The following is a 26153-nucleotide window of genomic DNA, read 5'->3' on the forward strand; positions in this document are numbered from 1 at the left end:
GGGTTCTTATGGGTTAAATTTCTTTAATGTCTTATCTGTCAATTTGTTCGTGTGTCTTTGTGAAAGTTTTGCCTCCTTTCTGTCATTTTGTGCCTTGTTTTAGTGACACTGTGTCACTTTTTGTTCAGTTCACATTGCCAATTTCTGTTATTGACAGTCGGCTCCAAAAATGCATCGGATTTTACAGTTTTAAACCATATTTTATATCAGGGAACAGATACTGTATTTATCAAAACATTTTAATGCATTCACTGAGACTTGAGGTGGCAGCATGTCGGAGAACAGTGCAGCTGCTCTTATTCATGGTTCAGATTCCTGCAGCTGCTTCAGGCACGTAGACCGACCCAACCCAACGGCCTGAGATCAGACATTAGGCCAGAGGTAAAACACACGAGTCATTCTTTTGTCTTCACTCAGCAGCAACTGTCTAAGATGTGGGCACATGTTCAAATGTGTCATTCTGCCGTTAAGATGCCTTTCACACAATAGCGTATCGTACACAAGCCAGAACGTGGCCATGGCAGCCAAACACACACCGTCATCCTCAAAGTCGGCTGGTTTTATAAGCTCGAAACAGCCAGTAAATCATTTACAGCGCTTTAAACAACACTTGTTACCATCTCCTCTGGTGATTTTCTTGTCACTTTTCCACATGAAGCTAAATCTGCATCCTCTCGCTAAAACCCTTCGCCGCTCATCAGATCGTTAGCTGATCAACAGGTGAAGTGCGCTGAGGTAATCTGCGGCCTAAACGTTCGTTCCTTTCTTTATTCTCGTGCATCTTAAGTGGATTGTTAGCAGAGAAGACGGCGCTCAGATGACGGAGGCCAGCGGAAAATCCACAGATACAAGCTAAGTGGCATTAGGCATCTCCACTAAATAAAGTGGCTTTAAACACACACATGCAGGCAGAACCATTACAAAAAAAGCGATAATTAAATTACTGATCCACAGATTCTTAGTCGGGAATCCGTTGCTTTCAAGATTTACTGCAAACATATCATACAAATGGTTCCCCTCTCTGTGAATCCCATCATGCCTTTGGGCAGGGATAATTACTTATCAACACTAGAGTTCCTTAAAGGGGTGTCCAAGAGCACACAGGCTGTCTGTTTGTCTGGGGATTTTTTATTTTATTTTATTTTATATCCCAGCACCTCGTGGAGATGATTTGTCTATTATCTCCGGTGGATTTGCTGCTCCCTTCATCTGCGGCGCATTACTGCAGTCATAAAGCTGCAAGGTCAGGGGAAAGGCAGGCAGAGAGGCAGGCAGGGAGGGGAAAGTCCTCTTCTCTCCAGCAGGCTCGCCTACAGTGGAGCTTCAGCCGGCGGAGATGTATGATACAGTAAAGCCGTCACGCGCCCGGCGAGCAGGCGATAAATCAGCGAGTGTGGTCAGAGGTAAATATCCATCATTACCTTTATCGTCATCGCAGCCATCCAGATGACCATTTTTCTGCATCTCGGCTTTATGGATGCTGTCGTGGTGGTGAGACGGAGGAAGGATGAGTGAGAGGACGTACGACAAGAGGTCTTAAAGGAGTAGTTCAACTTCAGACGGAAAGTCAGGAGTTTCTGTGTGAGGCCTGATTTTATTAAGCTGGAGGTTGACCTGAGATTTCCAAGGACTTCTTAAATATCCAGTTAAATTTACTAATAAAGCACATTCAGTCTTATAGAGGAACCTAAATCAAGCCAAGCTCCATTTGAAAAAGTTCTAATTTAAGTCCAGGCAGAGGCAGAGAATGACAGGAATGAATCCTCTCAGTTTTGTTATGTTGTATCTCACTTTTTCTATTTTTTTGTGTTATTTTGTGTCTCCCTTCTTTCATTATTTGTCATATTTATGTTGTTAAATGTCTAATTCCGTGTCTCATTTTTGTGGTGTTGGTATACTGCAAAATTTAATGATCTAAGCACCAAAATACAGGGAGTCATTAAAGACTGCTCAGACTTTAGCAGCACGCTGCTGAAGCCCCACTTTTTCTTCAAAACTGCAATCAAAGGAAAGATTGCAGTTTAAAAAAGAAATGCAATCAACTGTGACTGTGTTGTTACTCCCAAAAGTACCAAGCTGCAGGTTTAAGTCAGTATAAGTGTGTCCTCTATAAGTTTTGCAATGTCAAAAGGCATTCTGGGAAATGGAGGAAGCCACTAGCTGACTTGGAAGCAAGCAGGCAGGTAAAGAAACAAGCAACCACCTCCTGGAGCCACCACAGCCTGCTGATGAACGGTGTGGAAACCTAAATGAGGATTTTCTGTTAATCACCACCATCAGTAAGGTAATCCAGCAGCAGCATCCAGCTTCTCGGTGTTTTTTTCCCCGAGTCCCTCGGAGCGAGCTGAAGGTAGCGGAGGGGTCATCTGTTCTATTCTACATGCAGACACAGTGCAGCTAATACCATACTTCACAGGCCGGCCTTAATCAGCCGCCGCGCTGACAATGTAATTATGGAAGTGTCCAGGCGCCGCAGACAGCCGGGGAATTCTAATTATTTACAAGGCTGAGGAGAAGAGCCACCGGTTCAACTAAAACCCACGACCCGCTAGCGCTGCACGTCCGAACTCATCTCGAGCAGAAGGGCAGGGCTGCAGACGGAGCGAAAGAAGACGTAAAGCAAATCAAAAATCCACCCTGAAAAACTCAACCATGAGGCATTTGATGAGCGTAAGCTCTACATACGTTTTATGGGAAATATGACAGCTATTTAAATTACATGCAGTGGAAGAATCTTGATATGTCTGACTTAACATACGTGTGGAAGGTCGTGCACATGTTTGATTGATACAGGAAGAAGGATTTAACCTTTTATTCCCATTGAGTACCTGCAAGATTAAAAAAGCCTGTATTCTACCATTAAATGCACAATTTTGTTCTTCAAGATGATTTCTGATTTTCTGAGAGTGTACTGTTCAAAGAATTGTGATATTTATTTGCTGTTACCATGGATGTCGGTACACCGATCATGATTTCTACCACATTTTACACATCATATCTTCACATTTTAAGCTTCTCTTGTGCCATTTTGTGGAATTAAATTGGTGAAAGAGGTCAGGGGAAGGGTGTTGCTCCACAAAAAAAACATGACATCAGATAAATACTTATTTAGATAGAGCAACTGACAAAAAAAAAAAAAAATCATACTTGCCATTGGGGGTTTTTGGTAATAATGGAGGATTTTGGGTATTTCTTATTCATTCTGACTGAAAAGTTGAAGCTTAAGCTCGAGTGTTGATCTTGGAAGTAGCAGCTGGCAAAACAAAACCGCCTCTCCTCAAACGTTAATACCTCTATTGATCATGTTGTGTAATTACTCCACCAAGGAGAGGCGGAGTTATGTGACGATCGGCGTTGTCTGTCTGTCTGTTTGCAACACTATTCAAAAATGGAATAACAGATTTGGATTAAATTTTCAGGGAAGGTCAGAAGTGACACAAGGACCAGGCGATGAGATTTTGGCAGTGATGTGGCTTATAGTCTGGATCTACGGATTTGTTAAAGATTTCTGTAACATGGACACCCTGATAGCTCAGCTTGCTGGGCTGGTGACCCATGAGTAGCGGCTATCGTGCGCGATGCAGCGGTCTTGGGCTCGAATCCAGCTCATGGCAATTTACTGCGTGTAGTTTCCCCACTTTTCTCCATGTTTCCTGTCTCTCTATCACTTCCCTATCCAAAAAATGGAAGGAACAATTGATTAAATATGACAATGAGAATTAATGACAAAACCAGGAAAAGCCATCATATCGCAGCTTCATTGGTTCTTGAACACCATTCTTCCAGTTCTTCATTTGTTATTTGATAAAGGTGATTGTTCTTTATAGTGGTTAGAAATAGGATGAATGTAGATTCAGTGGATTTGCATAATTCACACTCTACATGTGTCCAGTTGTTTTTTGTTCGTCACATTTTTTTTTGACTGTAGGTTCATTTTTCACGGCAATATAAAGTCCTGCACTTCTATGGAAATTAAACAACCATGACAACAAGGAGGGAGCTCAGAAATGTCTTTTGTGCCGTTAAAAAAATAGAAGTTATGGCTCCATGAATTCTAATAAAAGCAAAAAACAAAACTTGAATGTTTTTGATTATTCTTCGCTTTTTGTTTACACAGCCTGCAGTTCAGCCGAAAAGTCCTTCAGCATCAGTCATGTGACTGTTAGTTGCAGCCAATCAGTGACAGCTTCTCTGTTGCATCAAAGGCCACAAAAATATATACATATATATATACATATATATATATATATATATATTACAAATTATTTAGTTTTAGAGGATGTTGAAACAGGACATGCCGAATAAAGCGAAATATTGATTCATGATTTTGACATGATGATTTTACTCTGAGATGAGTAGTTCAAGAACCATCAGAAAGTTGGAAATATTTATATTTTTACAGTTTTTGTCTCTGATAAATGATGTGATTTTGCTGAGTTTTTTAAAAAGATAACATGCTTTTCAAACTCACTGGCAAGCTTTCTGTTTTCAGCGAGTTGAACATCACGTCATCATGTAACGTTTCTCCATTTTGTGGCTCATATTTCTCTTTTATTTGTCATCCAATTTACAGCAAACCACCCCCAACGTCCATCACACTTTGTTCAAACCTCGGCTACAATCTGTGGCCTTGCAGAGGACAAGTTTCCAACACTCAAACAAACAGTAAGAGCTGGTTTGCTTAGAAAATTCCTTAGTGCAAGCAAATTAAAAGCAAAAAATACCCCCAGCTTTCACCATATGATTCAGACCAGAAAGAAAAAAAAAACACACATCTGCTGTAAGTCTGACAGCTAACCAATAACCTTACAGCGTTCCTCTGCACAGAGCACCAAACTCAAACACCCTGAGCTTGTAGTCTTTATCCTCTCCACTTCACACGGCAGCTGGAAGAGAGGCAGAGTAGCATCTTCCTTATCAGAGTGTGTGTACGCTTGTGTACAGTAAAAGCCTAATCTAATCACCACACACTGGCTGCTTCCTCCAGGTATATTACTGTACCAGGAGTGTAATGCAGAGAGAGGGAGAGAGAGGGCCCAGAGATAAGTAATATTGATCTGATGTGGCGATTGTCACTCCGCTGCCTGCCTTGAATAGCTAATCTCTTTTCTCACGGGTCAGAGGGAAGAAAAGGCGACGGGGCCTGCAGGTTTAACCGCAGCAAATCGACAAATTGTTCTCAGCGTGGGGCGATCAAACGGCAGCCGCTGACACTGGATGTGAAATTGTATCTCCCAGCTGTTGATGACGGGGACGAAGTTTTGGGATACTTTTTCGCGATCGATTGGATTCAAATGGAATTTTGGTATGCAGAGGATGGCTGTGATGTGGAGATGATTTAGGCACTTCAGATGCTCAGATTCATGTCCGTCTATCAGGGAGATGTCTGATTGGTCCTGAATTTAATCTGTAGCATCACAACGAAACAATCGTCCTATTTAGAATTCTTTTGAATTACTTTCAGTGAACAGAAGAGGAAACAGGCCTTATTTTCCCGGTTAGTCATCATTTGAAGCTACAGACTTAATTTATAACTCATTTTAGGGGTGATTAATTACCTAATTGATGACCAATTTTGATTAATTGTTGCACCTCTAGTATTAAACTTTATGAAGCTTGCGTTTAATTTCTGGTCAGTGGTCTTTTGAGTTACCTTGAGAGGATAGAAGAGGGAAATAAAGTGTTTTTTCATAAGAATAAGTGTTATTTTCCCAATTCATCATTTTGCAAACTTAGATTTATCTTATGACACACTTTGTCTTATCCTTTGAACCACTTTGGCAGTGATTAATATCATAGTTGACAACTAATTTTGATGAACCTTCGCAGCTTCAGTATCAAAACCGTCTAAAACCTGCTATTAAATTTGTGGTTAGTAATATTTTGAATTAGTTTGAGAGGACAAAAGAGCAAAATCATGTAGTTTTTCATAAGAACATGCATTATTTTCCATGTTAACCATCTTGCAAACCAACAGATTTATTTCAAGACCCATTTTCAATTTGGTTAATATCATAATCGACAAGTAAATTCAGCTAATCATTCGATGAATCGTACTTTGAGAGGACAGAAGAGGAAAATTATGGAGTTTTTCATAAGAATAGGCATTATTTTCCCTGTTAATCATCTTGTAAAGCTACAGATTTATCTTGGGATCCATTCTGGGGCGTCCCAACCGTAAAGTCGATCATGTTCTGAGCATGTCTTTGTTCTAAAGGTCAGAAGTCAGCTAGTGGCTGACTTAAAGGGAGCAGCAGAGTAAACATGTTTCTCCTAAACTTTCCCCGGCTGAAGACCATCTCTGGCACTCCCTGATGTGGAGTACAGTGCAAAACTTTGCATTTAGACATTTCAATTTTTCCTCCTTTCATGTGTCGGGGGTGAGGTCCTCTCGTATCGACCCCCCGAATGCAACATCTATCGGCCCGTCTTCTGCCGTGTCTCCACCTGGAACGAGAAAAGGACGGATTGATGCAGCACAGTAGTTTCCATTTACCAAGACCAAACATCATCAGGCATATCTCTGACACCAAAGGGTCTGCCTGGGTGCCCTCTCTCTCCCACTCTCCCGCTCTGTCTCTCGTCTCACCCCCCCCCCCCACACACACACACACACACACACTTTTCCTCCCGCCGCCCCCTCCTCCTCCTCCTCCTTCTCCTCCTCCCCTCCCTCACCCCCCCGCCATCTCCTTTTAATATAGAAGCTGGAGATGAAAAATGGTGTGCTTTTGTTTATTTGCCACCGATGCAAATGCGACCACAGCAGGATTAGTGAGTTCTCCATCTCTTTGCTGATAGCGGTGGGAAGAAAGAGGGGATTTTTATGCAAAAAAGATCTCTCCCACCCTTGCTATGACAATTGCAATGCATCACTTCATAGACAGTTTTTAATCTGTTTCAAACCAACCACACTTTGAACTGCTGGAAATGCGAGATATACAACTGTGGGTATATGCCTGTGTGTGTGCGCCCCTGTTTGTGTGCATGTGTGTGTGTGTGTGTGTGTGTGTGTAGGCAGGACTTGTGTGTATGTGCTGTATGTGTTTTCCTGTGATTAATCTTTGGAGTTGGTTTAAGCACACTGCTGACACAGCACAGATCTCCCTCTCCCTCTCTCTCTCTCTCTCCGGCTAACTTTGTCTCTCTGTCTGAATGCCCTTGGATTTAGCTTTGAATAACAAAAAGTTTAATTCACTGTTGGTCCATTGTGTCCAACTTTTCTCATGTGCTGCACAGTAAACCGAAGCAGAAGCTTGTTAACTGATCTTTAATCAAACATCTGCAAACATCTTCAGCTCAGATTAGATTTACTCTACTACTCTGCAGATATTGCGGAAAAACATGAATTTTAATTGTTTCTAAAGGCTGAAAAAGGAAAGATTTGCTTGAAACTCTTGATGCATCCATCTAATGAATCTAATTTGCAAAATGTACTTACAGTAGGGCTTCAAGTTTGGATCATTACACACGAGAAAACTCACTTTTTGAATCATCTGAATTGCAGGTTTTTAGGTCAAGTTTAACGTAAAGATGCAGAATATAGCCTATAAAAAGAAATATTAGCATTAGGGCTGCACTTTCTGTTAGATATGCAATCCATTTTCTTGTCTTTTATTGCACTTTCATGATCTTAATGTCTACTTTTATTTTTGTTTTGATGATTTTAGTCGTTCAAAAGTTTGGGTTCACCCAGGCAATGTCACGTTTTTCATTAAAACTCACATTTTTATTCATGTGCATGTGTAAAGCACCTTGGACTGCCTTGTGTATGAATTATGCTATACAAATCAACTTGCCTTGCCTTAATGGTGATTTTCATTGTTGATTAATTAGTTGATCGGTGTTTCTCAAATTCCAAGATGACTTCCTCAAACGTCTTCTTTTGTCCACATTCCCAAAGATATTCAGTTTATTCACACAGAAAAGCAAAGAAACCACACGATATTCACACTTAAGAAACTGAAATCAAACAATGTAATAATCTGCCGTTTGTAGAATTTCCTTTGTCATGTGAAACACAAAAGTCAGACTGAAACTCTCAACCATCCATCTAATGAATCTAGTTTGTGAAATCGACTTACACTAGTGCTTCTGAGAAAGTACATTTCTTCATTCATTTAAATCCCAGTATTCATTGGTTTATTGATTTGTAGGTCTAGAACATGTTTAAAGTAAGGTGTCGGCATCATCCTCACTCTTAATTTTCATCGTCAATCAATCTGCAGATTATTATTTTTTATTTAGAACTTACTGGTTTGTCTCTAAAATGCCACAAAATGCGGGAAAATATTGAGTGTTTCCCAAAGTCCCAGATGACGTCAGCGTAAAATAAAAAATCTGAATGAAAATCTTGACCCATCCATCTAATGAATCTATTGTCTGGTTTGTATCATTATACCTGAGGTCTACTGATTGCATTTAATTCCCAATAATGATGGCTTTAAGGATTCATAGGTCTATGACATTTAAAGTACGGTGGCGGCATCATCATCATCGGTTTGGCCGGTTTGAAGGATTTTCAATGAAAAATGAAATATGTCATGTTTTACATGTAAGTGGAAGGAATAAAAGCTTGTCTACTTATCAGCAAACCGGACAAAATGAGCTGAATCTGACAAAAAAAAAATCATCCCTAATTCAATGCAAAGTGGATGTACAGCAGTGATTTGATTCTAGTTTGAATCTTTCTGCATGGCAAAGGGTATTGTGTCTTGCAGTTAAATCCCAGTAGTCTTGAGTTTGCTGATTTTGTAGCCATATGACATGTTTAAGGAAAAGGTGCATGGTGTCGGCATCATCATCAGTTCTGCTGAATGAAGACATTTAAATGGAATATTAGCATTAGGGCTCCAATTAACAGTGACTGATTGTTCTTTAATCGGTCTATTATTTTCTTGATGGTTTAGTTCCTTGTTTGGTCTACAAAATATCACAAAATGGTGAAAAATGATGACAACCTCAAAAAAATCACTCAAACTGATTGATCCATTGTCAGGATAGTTGGCGATTGATTAAATATTTAACAAATAATCAATTAATTGTTGCGGCTCTAGTAGCAAAATGTGTAAAACCTGACACTGAATGTTCAGTCGGTTTAATAAACTTTCTTACATCTTGTATTACTTCGATCAGATATGTTGTTATTTCATTTTAATTAGTTTGATTACCTTAATAGCAATCGATTAATCGTTGTACTTCTAATTGGAATTGACCAAAAATGAAGATGTTGCAATAATATAGTCAGTACAGTAGGTTTCTATGTAAGCTGAAGTAGTTCATTTTTATTCTGCCATGAATGTGCAGATCTGAAAAATATCAGCATGTCGTGAATCCTTAATTTAATGTGAATTGGACTCACAACTGTGTTTCTAGTTTGTGTCAATATACATGACAAAGTGTACTTTTTCCTCCATTTTGGTTGTGGGTTTGTTGATTTGTATATCTAGGACTTTTTTCAGGTTAAATCGGGCACATTTCTTCTGTTATTTGTGTTTTTATCTCCCGATGTGGAGGCTCGGCTCATGCAAAGCGATCTGTTGTCGATTTACAGAGGTGTCCTGAACATTCAAAGTATAATCTTCGCAGAAATGGATCCAATTTCAGCTATTTCCTTCCGTATACACTGGAGGTGTACGGCAGAATGAAAAGGGAACGGGTGTGTTTCCTCAGAGTCCATTTGCTCGCAAATAAATCCCGTCTGCTTACTTTCTTTTGCGTGTTCCTTTGATTCCACGTATTCAGACGCTAAGTGTCAGATCAAACCTTCAAACATCCATCACCTCACCCTCAGAAGAAAGGAAGGAAATGGCGAAAAATCCAAAACCGTCATCAGAACATGCACGTCGCTCCTGCAGACAGATACGACGAAAAAAGTCCCGAGTTTTCTGTTTAGGATTTCTGACTGACTACACAATTATCAAGGGCTATGGGCATATGACTGCATATCATGAAAAGGGGAGAGAAAAGGGGGTAAAAGGAGGAAAACACGGCCTGTTTATCTTCTTCCGCTGCTGCTGGCGTCCTGAGGAGAGCGCCTGGCTCCGGGTAGATACCAACGGGGACGACACAAAGGCGAGATAAAGCGTTAAGACATTTTTTACTCATCATATTTAATAAGGCTCATCTCAGACACACAGGTATTCAACGCGGGGAGAAGGTAAACACATCCATTTTGTAAGCTCTCGCAGAGATCCCAAATAAAAAAAAAAAAAAAACAAACCTCAAACCGGCGGCTGACATGCATTCTAAGCATGTCAGGGTGACAATAAGATACACTATGAATAATAGAATAAACAGATGCACATTATCCCATATGCCTCTCTGTGTGTAGCTGACACCTTGGCGGCTTGATAAACCACCCCCAATCAGAAATACTTCGCTCTCCCAGCTCCACCCTTCGTTCCGTCTCCACCTGGCTTACCTGTGCCCTCCTCGACTGACACCTAGCATTCGGGAGGGGGAGAAAAAAAAGCAGGATTTAATCAGTCGTCATTATTGCCGGGTGGAGAGAAAGAGGCTGCGGCACAATGCTTGACACAAAGACAGTCTAAGGGGATCTTTGTGCTGTAAATGTGCTTCTCACAGTGGCTGCGTGACAGCTGACGTTGAGTCGCCGAAACACTGATCCACTGTTTCCTTGTAGAGACATCAGGGTGAATACAGAGGTGCCGTGGCGTGCGCTGAAAGCTGCCTCAAAGACCTGAATGCTGCACAACACCTGCACGGCTGCTGTGGCGGATTAGGGTGTCAACGTGCACAATGGCTCCGGGAACTCAATGCCTTTTTGACTCGCCCCACCATCCTCCCCTCTACCCCCCCACCCCCCCACCACCAATACGACGTCCCCCATTGTCGGAGCGCTCTATTTTATTTATCGCGGCGGCGGGAGGAATTAAGGTGCGACAGGTTATTGAAAAATATTTACACACATTGAAGAAATAAACATTTTTCAGTTAGAGTTAATTTTTCTGACGGGGGGATTAGAGGGTTTTCATTTTGGGGGCGACGCCTCCGAGAACAAGATGGCGGGAAAACGCAGGAATTCCGGTGCAACAGATGGAGGAAGACGAGGAAGGAAAAAGCTGGTGAGTCTTCGGCATCCGAACTTGGCAGGACGGCAAAGAGTGTCGGAGGCTGGCAGCGCCACAAAGAGCCGGGGCTCTCCATCCAGCTCGGCTCCACACCTCTCCGGCAGACATGGCATCAAAGGCTTTGTTTACACGGGTCTGTGCACTACTGGGAACCTCGGAGGAAATGGAGAATGAGGTTCTGTAGATGCACGAGGAACAACTGCACCTATTCTGCTGTTTCGCTGGCGACGGTCGAGTTAAATTGGCAAAAGGTGCAACATTGATTTTGTCGTCAACTCTTGTGTTCTGACATTTCAACAGCTTCAAAATGCTTCCAGGAAAGTGTCACCATGACGAAGCAGAGGTGTGTTTTCCTGCAGGTCAAACAGATGGATGGATGCAGTGGACACTGAAGGCACACAGTTAATCTTTCTTTTGCAAATTTCGTCTCTCTATCAAATAAACTAGTTCCTGAGAAGCTTAAAAGATATTTTTTTTGAATTTCATTTTTAAGAATGAAGGCAATCCGCACCAAAATGTGGTTCTTTGCACCAACCTCTGCACCAAAATGCACTTAAAGCAGTGAAAGGTTTGCTAATGTGTTGCTAAGAGTGCAGCTTTTATTTAATCGCAGGAACAAGTAAACTAGTTAAACTAGAGTTTGAATCAGAATAGGTTTGCTCATGTCCTGCCAACAAACTAAAAACCAAATATACCTCAACACACCCTTCTTGGTTATAGTGTGACCATTTCTGTCACATATTCACCAACTTAAATCACTGGCAACAAGAGAGAAATTTTGATTTAATCCCAGGAACAAGTAATCTATTCCTGAGTAAAAGGCAAACTATTAAGATGACTTTTTGGGGTATTTTATTGTTAAAAACAAACCGAATCTGCACCAAAAATAGATTCTTTTGCACCAAAATTTGCACTTAAATCCATGTAAATTAGTAAAAGTTTTGTGATGTTTTCCTGAAAAGCTGAGAAACACAGACCCTATTTGACAGTAGCCATGAAAATAGTTAAGTTGGCATCAGCTTATGTTAGTGCCGACTTCAGTCAACAAAGAGTGAAGCTTCTATTTAGTCTCTGTTGTTGGGTTTCAGTAAAAACGAATTTCCTGACACCTATAAAGCACAGAAAGACTTTCATCTATCTTGAGTGAAACATATTGGTAAAATAAAGGCCTTGCTAAGAAGCTGATAAACAAATAGACCTCAACACACGCTAAATGAAACCTCTGTTAAATTTTATCAGCCAAAATCACTTCCGAATTCACACAACAAAGCATGCAGCTGTTATTTAATGTCAGAAAGAGTGAAGTACGCAAGCTCTTTAGAATATTTTCCTGCATTTTATTATGAGAAAACTGTTCAATCTGCATTGGTAAGTTATTCTTTGCACCAAACTCTACCAACATCGGTAAAGCCTTTGTGATGCTGCGGGGTGTGGGTAAAACAAGCTCCCTGACACACATGAAACCCCTAAAACCTGACCTCACCAAACCCCAAACACTGCTTCCCCACACACGCACAGACACATGTTACACTTTCACTAATCCTGAATGAAGCATATTAGCAAAAAGGAGCCAAAAAAAAAAAAAAACCCCGAGTGAAAACCGGGCTAAGAGCTCCGCAACTCTGACCCTCTGGATAAATAAATGACTCCACTTTAACTCGACTCACCCCGCACGTTTCATCCTAGTCAGAGCAAATCTCTTTACCAGCGCTGCTTCCTCCGCTGCCCTTCAGTGACAGCGGCGTTAGCAGAGTAGCAGTAATGCAGTAATGGCATCAGAGAGTGGGGCCCTAAGCGCTGGGGCTTTGACGTGCTGCCCGCTGATGATGGATGTCTTCAGAAAACTAAACTTCTCCGTCCTCTGCAGCCCAGAGCGCTGCGTGTCGGGATCCCCTCTGTAATGCCACAATGGATATTTGAGAATGGGACTTGCGTGCATGCATGTGTTTCTGTGCACATCCTTAAAGTGTGTTTGCACGCAGACCAGACTTTCCGTGTGTGCGTGTGTGTGTGTGTGTCCTGCTTGAATGAACTTGGGAGAGTTGAAGGCTCTTAACGTGGAATGTGAGGGATGTTATATAAACACATTACCGACAGTACCACCGTACACACTGCTGGCGCCAGTCCACACTGCATTAGCTGACATTTTATACAAAAATGGTGAAAATGGACCGTCTAAGGGAGTGACGGAGGGTTTTCTGGTTCTCACCAGACTCTGTTTGGGTTGAAGTTGTTCTCTTTTTAGCCTCCTCCGGCTTTCCGACTGCTGACTCTGCCTCCCGAGGGGACCGTCACGAGGTGCGCCCGCGGTCATTCTGTCTGCTCATATGACCCGGCAATTTAAAAGGAGGAAGGATGTGCATCAAATACAGGAATCAGGAAATTAGTCCGAGCACCATCTACAGCTTTACCTGACAGTAAAGGAAAGAAAAGGAAAAAGCAATGCACACACTCTGTGAAAAATGGTAAACAAATGCAGGGGAAAATGCACTCACCAATCAAACGTACACACGTGTTCGAAGGGAAAAAAAAAAAAAACGAACACACCGACTTTGAAAAAGCAATTAATTCCAGATAGCATGGACATGAAAGGCAGTGGGATGCTGTGAACATTAAAAGGCACAGAAGCCCGAGCGTTTGCTTTCCTTGCGTGTCTTTAAGGCTTTCTCAATCCAGGCCCTTCTAAATAGGATTCAATAATGTCCAGGTTGCTTGTTTGTAACTTCAAAGTTTCCCTCGCCAAACGGCTTAAGTCCGACAGAGAGGAGAGGAAGAAGAGAAGGAAAAACACTGACAACTCATTAAATGTCAACGTTCACTTTATTACATTGTGCTCTGCTTTTTCTCCGGCACCGGTGGAGAGCGGCGAGTTGGAAACCTGCTCTGTGTTTGCTGCACGGAGTCAGACGTCGGGAGGACAAGTGACCAGTGTTTTCAGGAGAGTGGGCAGAAGCTTTTGAAATTTGCGCTACTGACCAACTCGAGAGGTGCTTCACATGACAAACGTGCAGTTTTTAGAACAAAGTCGATCAAGGAAACAAGGGAAATGGGGATGAGCTGGTATTATAGGTGAGGCTGAGTAATTCCAAACACAAATTTCAAACCAAATGTGCTTTTAATATCAATTTAAAACAGTTTGAATGAGCTGTTTTTGTACTGGTGAGTCTCTTTCAGCTGCCCAACCTTCTTTGACATCCATCTGATGCTTTCTAGCAAACCTCAGCTGGTTTCAGAGGTGATTCCTGCAGGAGCAAACACAAATTGCAAAGTAAATGTGCCTTTAATATCTATTTAAAGCAGTTTTTATGTTGGAGGTGCATCTCTTTTAGCTGATTATGGCCTAACCTGCCCTCCTTGGCCATCCATCAGCAAACCTCAGCTGCTATTATGGATGATTCTTGCAGTAGGGAACAAATTGCAAACTAAATACACCTTTAATATCAAGTTAAAACAGTTTTTTGCATTGGAGGTGCATCTCTTTTAGCTGATCTTTGGCCCAACTTGCACTTCTTCGTCATCCACCTGATGCTCTCTAGCAAACCTCAGCTGGCCTTAGAGGTGAAACCTGTAGAAGGAAACACAAATTGCAAACTAAATCTGTGTTTAATATCCATTTAAGACGGTTTTAATTAGCCTTTTTGCATGGAAGTTGCAGCTTTTATAGTTGAACTTGCATGACATAGATCTTGGCACTCCTTTGACATCCATCAGATGCTTTCTAGTAGCTGGCATTGGAGGAGATTCCTGCAGTGGCAAACACAAATTCCAATCTAAATGCACTTTTAATATCAATTTAAAGCAGTTTTTACATTGCATCTTGTTTAGCTGATCTTGGCCCAACTTGCACTTCTTTGCCATCCACCTGATGCTTTCTAGCAAACCTCAGCTGCTCTTAGAGGTAATTCCTGCAGGAGGAAACACAAATTTCAAACTAAATACACTTAATACCAATTGAAGACAGTTTAAAGTTCACTTTTTTTGCATTGAAGTTGCAGCTTTCATAGTTGAACTTACATGACATAGATCTTGGCACTCCTTCACCACACATCGGATGCTGTCCAGCAGCTGGACTTAGTGGTGCTCCCTGCAGGAGGAAACACAAATTTCAAACTAAATGTGCTTTTAATATCAATTTAAAGCACTTTGAATGTGCTTTTATTGCACTGGAGTTGAATCTCTTCCAGCTGCCCCACCTGCACTTCTTTGCCATCCATCTGATGCTTTCTAGCAAACCTCCTGAGTTTGCTGTCGAGGTACAACAGCACCCAGACTGGCAAGACAAGAAAAACACCAGAGTTGTGTTACAGGTGATCAAGAGGGAGCAGCGAAAGAGAAAAGACAAACAAGGAGAGCGGCGGCAAAAAAATAAACCCTGTCTGCTTCTTACAAAAATTGTGAAACAGCTCTTGAACAGATCGCCTCTCCGCTCCTCTTCTTCTTCTTCCACCCTCCCCGTGTCCGTTAACCCCCCTCGTAAAGAAACAAATGTTTCATCACCGGGGGGACGAGCACACGGGGATGTTTAACCAGCCGAATGGAGTGCCTCCTCCTTCTCCTGGGCCGCCAACAAACCGCTGGCTGGGAGAGCGGCCAGGAAGAGAGGCAAGAAAGCCAGTCTGAATGTCAGCTGGCTGGGCTCCCTGCTGCAGCGTCCCTGCACGCCCAGGAAAGAAAAAAAAAAGCGCGTACACGAGTGGCTACGCTATACATACGAGCAAACATGCACGTATATCCACCGTGTCGCGGCGTTCATGCTCGGAAATCAGACACACACGCACGCGCTGAAACACACACTCGTGCACAAGCCGAGTCCCCTGGCAGCGCGTCTTTCCACAGCGCAGGCCTGTGATACTGAGGCTGAAGGAATTTGCTGTGGATTACTTCTGGACTGAGGCGGCCAGCTTTGGCAAGGAGCGGCCAGGCCACTTTGAGGATTTAACCAGCAGCAGCAGCAGCAGCCCTGGGAGCTGCCCAGACACCGGCAACACACACACACTCGCACAAATCGCAAAGTTGTATGTCAAAGGATTCATCGGAGATATTCCGAGAAGCACGGAGGGTGAATCGGCTCGTGCACAATCGATTAAAACATCTAGTTTAAAATGTAGATTGTGTTGCAGGAGTATTAGTGAGGGATGACCTATCGGTATCCTCGAGCAACCCCCTAAAACAAAGCTCAAAACCGGTCATCTGAGGGGAAAGTCTGTGACTGAGTGGGGAAAAAAAAACACCCAACAGAATATACATGTCTCCTCTGTTCACCCTCTGAACTCTAAAAAGAAACTACTTCACCTGACCTCCGATTCATCCCGATGTGAAAATCTCACACATTAATCATCCCATCATACGTGTTGAAGACAAGAGCAAAGCTGAGAGAAAATTGTGAAGGAAGGGAGAGGGAGAAAAAAAAGAGCAGCAGTGAATGGTGGATGGAGGAGTCAGGTTTCAGTAGGGGGCAATGCTAGGCTACACACCGACAGAGCTGAGACTGACTGCTCCCCGCGCACATCATCTTTAATATCAGCCACAGCGGTTGAATTTACTGTCTGCTGCATCACCGTGCGTTTGGACATCATCGCGGTCAGCGTTTCTTGGGGATATTTTAGCAAACAAAGGGCATCCCTGGACGTTAGAGATGGGGAAAACGCGCAAGAAATCACACGCATTTTGCAAAACTGGAAGCATAAACAGTTAATAAAGCACGTCTCCTCCCTGCCGCCTCTGCATCCACACTCATCAGCAGCTTCTAATCTTCCCCTCCGAATTAGCATATTCAAATGGCTTTCCTAATGACTTTCATGTAGCGCAAAAATTAAAGAAATAAATAAAAAAAGGTAATTTCTTACAGTAGCCTTTGACTTCGAGGCGGGAAAAGAATGGAGATGCTGCACTCTGATAACCGGCTGCTCCTAATAAGGTTGAGTTTTTTTTTAAATTGAACTTGTAGGTTTTCAACTTTGAACCGACGCAGAGGTGGTAGTGGTGAAGGGGGGGGGAGCAGGTAGCTGGGAGCGCTGGTGTAAATGGCATATCACGGGCTAATACCGGGGCGGGAGGATTCCAATGATCGGAGGCCACCGTCGGGCAGAGATGGCGCCTCACATGCACACAACACACACACACACACACAAAAAAACTCTTTTGAAATTTTATTCTTGAGTACGAAAACAATTAAGAGCAGCGGGCGCTTTGATGTTCAGTGCCGCCCCGCAGGTCAGGAGGGAAAGTGTTTCTTTATCTTAATTGAAAAAATTAAATCATTAACCTGATGCCACTGTTTCTGAATGACAAGTCCTCTCCGCTGTTTTTTTTCCTCCTTCTTCTTTTTTTTTGTTGAAGAGAACATGCTTGAGAATCGCTGGAGAAGAAGAAGAAAGTGGAGGGAGAGAAAGACAATTTCAATAACACAAGAAAAAGAAAGTTTAGTGGGTGTAATTTGATTAATAATGCTAAACGGAGGCTGGGAGGGGGGCGAGATAGGACCGAGGGAACAAATTAGCCAACACAGCTGGGGAAGGACTCTGTTCGGCAGGGTATCAAAGGCTCACAACACCGCCTTCCTCCTCCACGCCTCTGCAAACTCAAATTGAAATTCGGTATCTTGTCATAAGAGCTTCAGAAGTGTCCTCCTTTATTGGCTTCACTCCTTCTTTTTTTTTTGAAAATTTTCTCTTAATTTCACTCATTCATTCTTGTATTTTTTCCTCACACAGAAGTGACACTCAGTGGCTCAGTGGCTCTGTGGCGACATTCTAGATAGAAATCAAGGTTTCTTCTTATAGAAAAAGCATCATAATGCAAAAGAAGTGGCTCGTAAGGAGCTTAAGTGACTCAACTTGGGCTCCTGAGTTGAAACGGGACCCAAAAAAATTTACTTGCAATTAAGCGTGCGTGTGATTTCATATTAGATTCCCATGCAGACACTCACAGATAACGCCTCGGCCTGCTGCTGAGATAAGTGTGTGTGTGTGCGTGTGTGTGTGTGTTGGGTGGGAGTGGGAGTAAGCTTGTCACAACACATCTAGCGTTTAGCGGGCTAATCGCAGGAGACGACCATGTTGTTTTGATCACCTGTAGTATTACGGCTAATGTAAATAAAGGCTTACACTGGAGGCCTGTCACTCTGTCTGTCTGCAGGGTGGGGGGAGGAAGGAGGGAGGCCGGGGGAGGAGGAGGGTGACGGTGGGTGGGTGATGGTTGGTGAGGGTGACCAAAGTAAGAAAAATCACTTCTTCTTATCTGTTTTCCTCTGACCTGAAACAGTCAAACTGCGGCGCATGAAGTCGCAGCAGAGAGGAGGGAAGAGAAAAGAAAACACAACACAGGCGGCAGAAATCTGGATGGTAAACAGCGAAGGAAGCAGCGCGCTGGCGTATTAGTCGCCGGCAATTATCGCAAACAAACAAGGAGGACGCTGGTGACCCTGCTGCTTTACCGTTACAGCTGCAGTTTCTCAACATTTAGAGCAAGTTGTCACGTTTGTCTTCAGTGTAGGTGACTAAAACTAGTGTTAGTCAACGAAATCAAAGTACGAACAGCAAAATGTCGCTTACTATCAAAAGATAGAGTTCTCAGATTCACATATTTAACAGAAAAGGTTTAGATTATAAGCATCTCAAAGCAACTTTTGAATTAGCTGGTTGAGGCTGAGCAATTATTCTGAGCTCATATACTACATATGGTTTAGATGCTCAATATGTACCTGTGCATTTAATACTTTAAAAGATTAGAAGTGCATTTTGTGTGTAAAACTCTAATTTCCAACTTTACTAGTCAGTATAGCAGCTCAGCTTAAAGAATGTAGGGATAAATAAGATTCAGTCTTACCCTCTGAAATTTACTTTGCACTGAATAAATGTAAAGTTGTTGAAATATGAAATACTTATGTGCTTTATTTGAGCAAAACACTGGAGTTAGTGCATTTTTTCCATCAATGATTAAGCATCAAAGGTTCTTGGCATACAGTAAATCTAATTATTGGTATGATAATAACCGAAATACTAACAGAATATTATCGCATAGTAAAAAATTAAACTTGTGTTCATCCCATAAGGCATTTAACACTTTTAAATGCTCAAAATCATGCAATTATATTTACTGTACAGACAGTAAATCCAAATGACAGTATGATAACCAGAAAACTAACTTAATATTTGCTTTTTTTTAATCTTTTCACACCACTGGTCAAATATGTTATGCTGCAAACTCGTGAACTTATCAAAAAGTAAATGTTATGAAGTATTTATTTAGTTTTAGGGCTGAAACTGATGATTTGTAGTAGAAAGTCTGTTTAATCCAGCCCGATCTCACGAGGATTCGTGAAACTGTCACGTAAGTTTTAGTTTCGGTTTCGTGCGCACCAACACGATTTCGTCATGTTTTTCGTGCCGCTCACCACGAAATGCGCACCAATGTATTTTAAACGGCGGACTTTTCGTGCCACCCAGAACGTATTTCAAACGAATGTGTGTATTATATTTTTAATGTAAAACCATGGCGAATCCAACGCTATATTTTGCATGACATCGTCCCTAACCATAACCCTAACCATAACCATAACCCGGTGGTACACTTACCTTTTTTTTTTTTTTTTTTTTTTTTTTTTTTTTTTCCCCCAATTTGCATAGGAATTTCAAGAATGTCCGGCGGCCGGCGGCCGCAAACGCGATCACACAAGCAGTATACGCCGATGGACAGCTTAGATCGTCATGAATCCGCTGGTATAAACCACTTTCAGCTGTGATTACCACAGCGGGTTTCGTTGTGAGCAACACGAAAAACATTTCGTGGTGAGCGGCACGAAAAACATGACGAAATCGTGTTGGTGCGCACGAAAAAGAAACAAAAAATTTACGTAACAGTTTCACGAATCCCCGTGAGACCGTGTTGTTTAATCTGCTGATTACGGTCTCCATTAATCAATTGCTGCTACAAAAACTGTGAAAATCACCTTGAAAGTTTCTTTTCATTCATCTTCGTCCAACCAATTGCACTCAACTAAAGACATTAAATGTATTAGAATTTAAGATAAAATAAAGCAAACTGTTTCTCATGTCCTTGAATCATCAAACAGTTGCTTTTAATTCATTAAGTAATTGATTATTTAAAAAAACTGCAGGCTTGCTTTTGCTCACATAAAGAGATTTTAAACCTTTCATGTTGTTTTGTCTTCTTTTTTTAAGTCTTCACTTCTACATTTGATACACTTTCTGGGAAAAAATAAGGAGCTATAGTGCTATTTTTGTACCACCCGCAAATTTTTACACCCAATTTCTTTAACTTTACCTTGAAAAACACATTTAGTAGATTTTTTTTCGACAATGTCTTCACCTTCTCTAATGAACTTCCACCTAAATCTGACCTAATTGCACAGAATTCAAACTGCAGGTCAGTCTATGCTGTCGGTCTGATTTGGACTTTTGGATATTTGTGTACAGTAACTCCACTCGTGCATCTCGGAGGTGATTTATTGATGGTAAAACACTCGACGCAGCAGCAGCAGCAGTGAGGGGGAGCTGTGTTCGTTGACTCCTGCCCTGCACCTGCGTTTTCACACTGTTTCATCTGAGGTTTTTGTCGCACGCCAGCTTGGTACAACGTGTCGCAACAGTCACCTTAAAAGACCAGCCGAGACCTTTTCAAGTCGGTATCTCTTCCCCGCCGCACGTGCAAAAAACCATCTGCTATCTGGGCACGAATCCTCCAGTGGAACTTCCATTAGGCCTCTTTTTTTTTGTTTTTTTTTCCTCACAAAGCGGCAAAAATTAAGAAATAGAGTTGATTGAAGTGCTTCTGTTGGTAAATAAATGGTTAAAATTCAAGTGTGGAGCGTGCAAAGGTAGAAATATAATCTAATTCCTCCGCAGACACAAGAATATTAGCAACAGAGGAGCTATTGTGCTGCAGAATGAACATACTTTTAGTTCATCTCAGGGGTGTAATGATGTCTTATAATCCCACTTCCATATCAGTGGCGATTCTAGCAGGCCACACCCATATTCGGAGCCCAATATAATGACTTTATATTCAGCTGAACGGTACACAATATGGTTAGATTATGCTTATTCGTCCCAATACATAAATATGTCATCTCCGGGCAAAAAAAGCTCTCGATTGTGCCTTGAATGAGGCAACAGGATCCCGGTGCACAATCATCTCTGTCCGTGAGTCTTTCAGAAGTTGAAGGATTTCATACAACACTTTTCACCGCCGTCTTATTTTCCCCCTTTTGAAAGAGTTGGTTATGATTTTTTTTCTTTCCTCCCCCTCCTATACGGGTTTAACTCGGGCTATTTCAACCCCGACTGAAAAAAAAAGAAAAAAACTAAATGTGTTTCTGGGCTGCTTTCAGTCTGAGCTGCACAACTTATCTCCCTCTTTCCCTCTTTGTTATTAAATGCAGTGAGCGAACGATCGGCGTTTCTCTAAGGGACGGAGAGAGTGAGTCAAAAAATCTAAATGGGGAGGCGCACTCCCCTGAATTACCATAAAAAAGGGGGAAAGAGGTGTGTGTGTGCACTAGTGTGTGCCTGTTTTAGTGTATCTCCTGTGCAAGGGGTGGTCCTGGAGGCCTTATCGGTTCACCAACAGGAGAAACGGAACTGATTAACATCTAATTTAACCCAATCTCCCGCTCAATGGGAAGCCATTCAAAGGGGGCCGCGTCCATGTGTATTTAAGAGGTAATCAGTGGTCGGACCCGTCGCTCGCGCACTCCCACCTCCCCTCCTGCTTTTGTGTGGCGGGATGACACGCACAAACATATTTCCATCTGAAAAGGCGGGCCTCGGCGGCTAGGTTTCTGAAGGAGAATTGCCGGTGTTATTGTCGGGGTGTTCGCCGCGCTCGGCATCATGTGGGTCCGCGAACGCATCCGTGTGTGTGAATGCCGTCAGGGGACTGTGTGATGAGTGGCGCTCGGATGTCTCTACTCGGTTTAATTCCCCCCAGTGAAAGAGGAGAAAGCAGTTGTTTGGCTGTTTCTGATGCGGCGAAGTTTAACTAAATCTGCTCGTTGACGGAATCCGGTTGTCGGATGTGTTCCTTAATTAACAATTGTGTTACAAATGCACTATACTTGCAACTTTTTATTCTAAATTTATTGCCATTAGTGGAACAAAAAAATGTCAACTTTGGCCCGAGGGTGATAGAAGATGAAAAAATGTTGCTGTCACGCAAATCAAATGTGTTATGTGCTGTAACATTTTTACAACATTTCGGCCATGTTTTTCCGTTTTCTAACACATGCATCCAATAGAATAGATACATATGTACTGTTTCAGCTCAATACATCTTGTGCAGAAACAGAGCCTTCATTTTTCAAAACCAGCTGTCTCCAACTTATGAAAAACAAGCTTGAACTAACGTTACAATTAGCATGTAGCATTTGACATTTAACTATAATAGCGTTTGATGAACAAATCTTGCTGTCACTAAAATCAAATGTGTTGTCTGCTGTCGTGCCAACATTTTTACAGTGTTTCCGCCATGTTTTTTAGTTTTCTTTACACATGCGTCTAACAGATCACATGCATATATCGTGTTTCAGCTCAATTCTCTACCTCCTGTGCAGAAACAGAGCTTTTATTTGTCTAAACCAGTCGTCTCCAACTCATGAAACAGATCCAGGCCTGAGCTAATGCTACCAGTAGCATGTAACATCTGACTTTTCACTATAATAGCATTTTAATGTGCTTAGGGTATCATGCTCAATGTCTTTTAGCATGCTGAACTGCTAGTTTGCTAACAGGCAAACTGCAATAGGTGTGTTGGAAGGATTTTTAGCTCAGGTAAGATAAGGCCAAACTTTATTAATCCCGAAGACAATTCAACATGACATAAGAAATGCAGTGCCCAAAAAGTAGCAAAGAATAGGAAAATCAAAGTAATGCTGCTAAGGTAGTATGCAATATCCAGCATGATAGTGAAATTTTACAAAGTGCACCTGCTTATAGTCCACAATTTGGAGGTTTATTTTGAATTTAGCCACTTTATTCTATATTTAAAGACACAAAAATTTACTTTTACACATAAATCTGAATAAATACAGATACAGGAATGATCTCACCTTGATACATACAGACACCTGAATGAAGCTGTTGCACCATGTTGAGGTTAAGGTTCTGAGTGACCGGGTTTCACCAGACGGGGTCTTTGCAAGTCCGTTAGGTCTTGGAGATGCTGCCAGGAGTTTGTTGCTCAGGTGTAAGTGGGGGCTACAGTGTTGTAGATGGTGAAGTCCATTTTGCAAAGACCACTGTCATCCCTAAGTGGCCAGGGAGATGATGGAAGCTACAAAAGGCCAAACTAGTCACTGGCTAGCATTTCTTATAATTTCAAGTTGTAGTGAGGTCAAACTCAGTATTTAACCTGGACTGATGTTTGTGAAACCAGCTTCGGTTCATCTGACTATCCTAGTTTTATTCCTTCACTGTTTTTTTTATGTTACATCATGTTGTTTCATACTCCGGCTTCCTCCCACAGTCCAAAAATATGCTGAAGTTAATTGGTAACTCTAAATTGCCCGTAGGTGTGAATGTGAGTGTGATTGTTTGTCTGTATATGTAGCCCTGCGACAGACTGGCGACCTGTCCAGGGTGTCCCCTGCCTTCGCCCGAGTCAGCTGAGACAGGCTCCAGCACCCCCCATGACCCTAGTGAGGATAAAGTGGTGTATAGAGAATGGATGGATGGATGTTGTTTCATATGAATTTCCTTCAGGATGTATGAAGTTTCATCTTATCTTACTTTGACGAGCTAAAAATCATTCCAATGCACCTACTGCAGTTAGCCTGTTAGCATACTAGCAAATCAACATGCTAAAACACGTTGAACCTGATAGCATGAGCACATTAAAAAGCTATTACAGTGAAAAGTCAGATGCTACATGCTAACTGTAGCACGATCCCAGGCCATAAACCTGTGAGGTTTCAGAATTCTCCAAATGAAATTCAGCTTAATCGAGAAGTTGAGGTTTTTCAAGAGTTTAGACACACTGATGTCTATGAAAACAATGCAACGATTTGCATGTTTGACCTGCATGGAAGCAACTTTTAGAGAAACTTAGGTTGAAGGAGCTCCATTAAGACAGGACATGATTGACTGTGCATGAACCAAGGAGGGAGCATATTTAGGGTGTGTTCTGGAAAGTGAACTTAGTGTTTTTGAGTTAGCGAAACGTAAACCCTTTTCTGTACAAGTTTAAACACTAACCAAAGGTGTCTCTTAATGTAATGTTTCAGAGTCTCTTGTTAAATTTCATCCTTTTGGAGCAATGAAATTATGATTTTACCCTAGATTCTAATATTTTATTATAGCAAGATATGCTGTCTGTGCTTTGTAACTGAAAAAAACTGTGATCTTTTATTGTGCAGTAGTTTGAATGTGCAGCTATGAAAGTGAAAATGGCAGCCTTTTTTCCCCTAACATGCATCCCATCAGGTGCACTGCAGTGTTTAAAGTTACATCTCGTCTGTGTGTGTGTGTGTGTGTGTGTGTGTGTGTGTGTGTGTGAGTGAGAGGGACAGATTTCCAAGCCAACTCTTTCATCCTTATGTCTTCTAAATCTACCAGAGGAAGACTTTTTAGATTAAAAAAAAAAAACGGAAAAAAAAAATTTCAAAGATTGCCTGGACAAAATGCAAGGATAAGTGAGAATGTGGTGTGAAGAAGAATTCAGGCCACTTTTGAATGGAGATGAGAGACCGTGCGAGGCGGGTCGGACTCTCCCGAGCGTTGGGTTTTAACTGTGGGCGAAGCCTGGCGGTGGCACTTCCTCATCAGGGTGGAGGTGGAGGGGGAGGGAGGGCGTGAAGATCTCCGCGGAGCTTTCTATCAACACAGATTACATGCATGTAGACGCGCTCAAAGAGAGTCGGGGAAAAGAAAGAAGGAGGAAAAAAGGTAAGTGTAAAAATAAAAGACGGCATGAATCAAAAGGGGTCATGTGCAATCTCAGCACTGGGGGTGATGACAGGTTTGCCTCACACCTGAGCCGTATTATGCATTCCATAATCGGCCAGACTCGCACACGGTGACCGACGGCAGCAGGGTTGTGTTGGGTTTCTCTGACAAGGTGAACTTCATGCATCGCGTACATGATATATAACTCCAGAGTGGCGAACAAAAGGTGGCCAGACAGAGCCAGAATGAAGGAAAGAAGAAGAAGAAGAGGAGGAGGAGGAGGTAGCGCTTCTTCTCCTCTTTCTTTCTTTCTCTTCTGCTGTCTGCTGCAGGGTTTTTTCCTTCTCTTTTTTGTCTCTTTCTGGACGAGTGACAAAGGCAGCGTTAGGTAGGTGACCTTCATCTCCATCCCTGCTTTTATGAAGGTACAAAAACACAGGGTCAAGTTCATTCATCCAACACCTCGGCCTGTCTTTTTCTCCCCCCTTTTTTTTTCTTGGAGCGCAGACTAAAAAGGCAGCACATACATCAAGTGATGAATAAAATTAAACCAAAAGTGAAGAATCACAATCCACTGACACCTTTTATTTCTTTCCTCTCCAAGGAAACATTTGGATAGATTTAATGAAAGTTGAGAAAAAGAGTGAAGAAAACTACGTGACCTTCTACTCTGTCGCTTCTCTTGTGAAGGTTTAAAAAAAAACACACAGGGTCGAACCAATAAGACCAAAAATGGAGAAGAAATCAGAATTCACTGACACATTTCATGTTTTTTTCCTCTCCAAAGAAATATTTGAGTACATTTTGAGAAACTTGAAAAATAAAGCGAAAAAGAGAAGAAGGAAGGAAACTGGGTGACCTTCTTGATCATCCTTTCTTTTATGACAGTACAAAAGACACAATCTACTGATGAAAAAAATGAAACCAAAAATGAGGAAACTGGTGACCATCTGAATTCACTGATGCCTTTTATTTCTTCCTCTCCAAGGAAGCATTTCAGAATGTTGAAAAAGACAGCAAACGAAAGTAAAAGACGGAAGAAAACTAGGTGTTCTTCATGTCCATCCAAAAACACAGGGTCAAGTTTGTTCACTTTCCACTTCATTCTGTCATTTTTATGCAGAAAAACAAGAAATTAAAACGAAAATGAAGACAATGG

The 26153-nt window shown here is 41.8% G+C and overlaps 1 long non-coding RNA gene across 1 annotated transcript; it reads right to left on the reverse strand.

Annotated features, from left to right (window-relative positions):
• Nucleotides 1-13894: 13894 nt before the first annotated feature.
• Nucleotides 13895-15362, reverse strand: LOC127537094 (uncharacterized). The gene is made up of 3 exons (XR_007946576.1): nucleotides 15287-15362; nucleotides 15108-15177; nucleotides 13895-14998 (listed from the first exon to the last, which is right to left on the reverse strand). It is a non-coding gene; the product is annotated as an uncharacterized LOC127537094 (long non-coding RNA).
• Nucleotides 15363-26153: the final 10791 nt, after the last annotated feature.

Source organism: Acanthochromis polyacanthus, chromosome 1, assembly GCF_021347895.1.
Source record: "Acanthochromis polyacanthus isolate Apoly-LR-REF ecotype Palm Island chromosome 1, KAUST_Apoly_ChrSc, whole genome shotgun sequence".
Lineage (NCBI taxonomy): Eukaryota > Metazoa > Chordata > Actinopteri > Pomacentridae > Acanthochromis > Acanthochromis polyacanthus.